Raw genomic sequence first — 4,525 nt, 5'->3', positions numbered from 1 at the left:
ACGGCGGCTATGTGTAGTAAATTCTGCTCTATCTGAATGCACGTGATGATGATTTCCTGCTGATTACAGAACCTGCATTACTATCAAAATGCGCATGACAATCGCATTCGATTAATCGTGCAGCCCTAAACATTGCTGTTATTAGAGTAGTTAATCGTTAGCATAAGCATGGCTAACGCTAATATAGATCATTAGAATGAAGTTTCTTTATTAACTATTTAATGCTCCTATAACTTTTATTAGGGTAAAAAAAAACAGGAGGACATGATGATATTTACTATTTTTACATACCAGAGGCTTTTAAATGAATTGTGAATCTAAAATATGCGTGATAGAGAATGTACAAATGGTTAACATTGTTCGTGTCATATCAGACAGAAAAGCAGTTCTGGGCTTTTTTTTTTTAGCTAACTTAGTTGTTATTCTTGGCTGAATAACTCTAGGTTTTCAAAAGCCCTTTAAAATTAAATATATACACAGTTTGGATTAAATGAAAGTATAGTCAAATTTTTTAATTAGCATGTTTTTGTGTTTTGCTTTGGTACCGAAATTGGTACAAAGAACCGTGGATTTTCCCTGGTATTGGTACCAAATACTGAAATTTTGGTACCGTGACAACACTAATACCAATGTATTATTACAAAAAGTGTATCTTCTTGCTAAATTGCTCCCAAACATACGATTGTTGTTTAGCATAGTAGGTCATATTACTTTGCATACTGTTCCCATATTCCTACATGTACGTACTGTATAGGTGCACTATTATTATGAAAATATACGCTCACACTGTAAATTGCGCGCTGTGATTTATAAGCATTACCGACTATGCAAACATTACATGTGTTTTACTGGGTTGAGTGCATTTTGAACTTGAACTTACATTATTTGTTGGATCTGGCAGGTTTTATCAGGATGTTCTTATCCAATATGGCTGGTGTAGCTGTATTTTTCATAGTCATGGTGAGCTGGCAGACAAACGATTTCAATGCCATTGTACAAGTGTGTATATAAGGAATAAAACATTGAACTCTGATGAACCATGGATTTTAATAAAGCCTAGTGGGCTTGACTCAATAAACTAGTTCATAGTATAATAATTTATTTAAAAATGCTACTCTGTAGTAAAATAATGGCAAAAGTTGGTTTATTGTATTACTAGACCTAAGTATGTCCCTTCAAAACTATTGGTTCTGTGGTGTATCTCACTTACACAGCTCAGAAAATGTAATTTTGGACCTTATAAAGCATTCTGCTCCAGTGTGCAAAAAAAAAAACAGAGAAAAATGGTATTGGCCCTGGTTTAGCCCTCACTTCTCTCTCCTGATATTGCACTCTTTTCCTTTCCTGTTTGTGTATTACTAGACCTAAGTATGTCCCTTCAAAACTATTGGTTCTGTGGTGTATCTCACTTACACAGCTCAGAAAATTTAATTTTGGACCTTATAAAGCATTCTGCTCCAGTGTGCAAAAAAAAAACAGAGAAAAATGGTATTGGCCCTGGTTTAGCCCTCACTTCTCTCTCCTGATATTGCACTCTTTTCCTTTCCTGTTTGCATCTCCTTCTTGCTCTCTTTAATCTGTTTCTCCCTCACTCTTTTGTCTATTTTAACCACCCTATTTTCATCCCACTGTGCAAGGTGATTTACATCTAACACCTGTGTGATGGACCTTCCAATAGAGTCCTACTAGAAGCAGATCCCAACTGGACACCTGAGCTGAAGTTTACCTCAAAACTGACTGTGAGCCAGGGCCAGGGTATTCTGTACCCCGCATAATGAGGAGGCGTAATGAAAGCCTAGTTTACAGGCACCATCGAGCATAACTAATCGTGTTTTGCTTGGCAAATACTAGGTTACCCTGGCTTCAGACAACTGCAAAGGCCACGCTGTGTAGTCAGGCTGAGAATTCTTCCTTTGCATCCTTCACTGGGACTGACAGTGACTGCCAATTCACAGACATTTCATGCCAGATTTTCAGCTCAGCATCCGGGCTGTTTAGGTGCAGTGTAACAAAGAAGGGCAATCAGTGTAACTTTCACAGCTAAATATAAGTAACTGCAGTTTAAAATAAATATATATTTAAAGAGACAAAATCACGCTTTTCAGTATTGTACTGAAAATACATCAGAGATAATTTCCTATATTATTTTGAATGCATCATGTGTAATGATTTTGTTATGAGGCAACATTCATTTGAGATCCAATCCAAGGATCATTCAGCATAAAACATAAAACAAGAAAAATAATGTCAGTTACTGATTAGCACATACTCCCTTCTTCAGAAAATGAAGAGTCATGCTGTTATTATGGGAAAGTATTATTATTCCATCTTTCTTATCACAGATAATTACAAATAGGTGTTTGATATAACCAGTGAGCTCAGACGACAACTAAAAAATTATCTGAAGCTAAAATCACTCAATAACTTTAATCAACAACCATAGTTGGAATTGTGATGGCTTAGATCAATATTTACATACAAGTGATCTGCATTGTGCTTCAGGTCATGGACAAAGCTGAAGGTGAAACATGTTTCATTGAAATATAGTTAATCTGACTTAGTGAGGGCTGAAGGTTGCTCATATATAATTTATATTATCCACAAGATGAATGGAAGTGCAAAACTAATCTCGAGCAAAATGGGAGAAGTCTGGCTAATCTGCCACATTCCTATCAGCACATTGCCTCCTTTCTGTGAAATTCTGAAAACCTGATAACATGGTCCTAAATGTTTAATGAAGATGTGGCTTGTGCCTTTGTGTTATAAAACAAGAACATTTCTAAATTGTAAAACTTTGAAAAAGTAGTGACATAGAAAATGTGAGAAACAAATGCCTTTTGTTTTAAAAGGTTTTTTTTTTTTTTTTTTTTTTTAAATGAGGTTGATGTCTGCATTCATCAATGCACCAAATAAAGTGTGACTTTACACAGTATATTGCTGTTATTAATTACAAAACACTTCTGTAACTAATATTTAAAGGTAAGGAATTAGGCAATACTTTCTTAGTCAGACTTACACCACTAGTGGCCTGAAGGCCAAATCCAGTCATCTGTCATTTTTATCCAGCTCTCCTACATATTTTGATGATGATGAACTGTATTTGCAGAACACAGTCCAACTGAATCAGAGAAGACATGTTTAAGCTTTTTCTGGCCATGCAACTACACTAGTTTCTCAAGCATGAAACAGCAGTTTAGGCACACATTTTTGATCGCATCTTATTCAGTCAAATGTATTTATGTAAATTGCTTAGCTGCTGAAAAATCTTCAGACATATAAAATAAGAGCCACTGTTCCGCTGTGCAAATCACAATGTTTGCAGGGCAAGGAAAGGCTATTTTTTTCCACTGAAAAGAAAAAAAAGACAGAGTTGTGTGTTGAGTGATGTAGGATATCAGATGACTTTTGTCTTTTCCCAGAACCTCCCTTATGTAACCACCTCATGCAACTCTGTGATGATGATTTAGACTGATGAGTGATGCAATGTTTGAGAAACTGCAAAGCTCTTTAAAAAGACACCAAACCTCTCCGTCATTAGTCTCTTTAGCATGATGATCTTCCTTTGCTTCTCAGACATTCCATTTGATGACATTTTCTGAAATCTCTTTGATTTCAACTCAAGGACTATATGGACTGACAGGAACAGCCAATATAATGAGTTCAAAGAAATGAAGAGCTTATTGAAGATTTTTATTTTTAGCTTTTACATCCAATGAAATCCACTGCAGCCTCATGTAGCAAAATACTACTCATTTCAGGTATTTGGTGTATAATACATGGAATGAATAAATGGCTAAATCTTCTGTTAGAAATGACAATCAATGGCGTTGACACAACAACACATTAAAAATATCCATGTGAAAGTAATTGAGAGAAAACCAACTGAAAGGGGTTGCACATCTAGCATATATCAAGGTAATTAAGAAACTCAAGTTCACCAAGTGTTACTGTTATTAATTCATTAGGCAGGGAAATGTCTCCAGGGAATGTTTTATCTAGATTTATACTAGGCAGAGGATTTTCATTACTCTACCCATAATCCTAACTGAATAATACATTTATGAGGCTGAAAACACATTGATATGCATCTAAGGAATCCCAGGATACTCAGTTCTATTTCACAGCTCCCAGTTGAGCAAGGTTGATTAGGTTGACAAGGTTGACATTATTGCCATTTGTAAATTTGGCATGGGAAGTCCCAAAAATGACTCTATGAGTCTTTTTTTTTAAAAATGGCTTAATGTATTTTAAATTAACGGGAGATTACGTCTGTACATTGTGCAATGGTGGAATTGGATAGAGATCTCCGGATGGAGTGTAATCATTTGTTGACAGTTATACGGTTTAATAAGTCAGTTTAACAATGTGATTAAATCAGGCATGAAACAATGATATTAATAATGCTTTAGTGACACGTTATTAGTGCTGTCAGAATAATGTGAATTTAATACAACTAATGCATATCTGACCTTTGTCTAAATTCTGTAATAGGGGCTTATGTTCAGTCATATGGAATTACATATAT

This window comes from Sinocyclocheilus rhinocerous, unplaced genomic scaffold (assembly GCF_001515625.1).
Source record: "Sinocyclocheilus rhinocerous isolate Xijiao unplaced genomic scaffold, SAMN03320098_v1.1 scaffold2971, whole genome shotgun sequence".
Taxonomy (NCBI): domain Eukaryota; kingdom Metazoa; phylum Chordata; class Actinopteri; order Cypriniformes; family Cyprinidae; genus Sinocyclocheilus; species Sinocyclocheilus rhinocerous.
The sequence above is the reverse complement of the archived record's forward strand: the minus strand, read 5'-3'. Positions refer to the sequence as shown.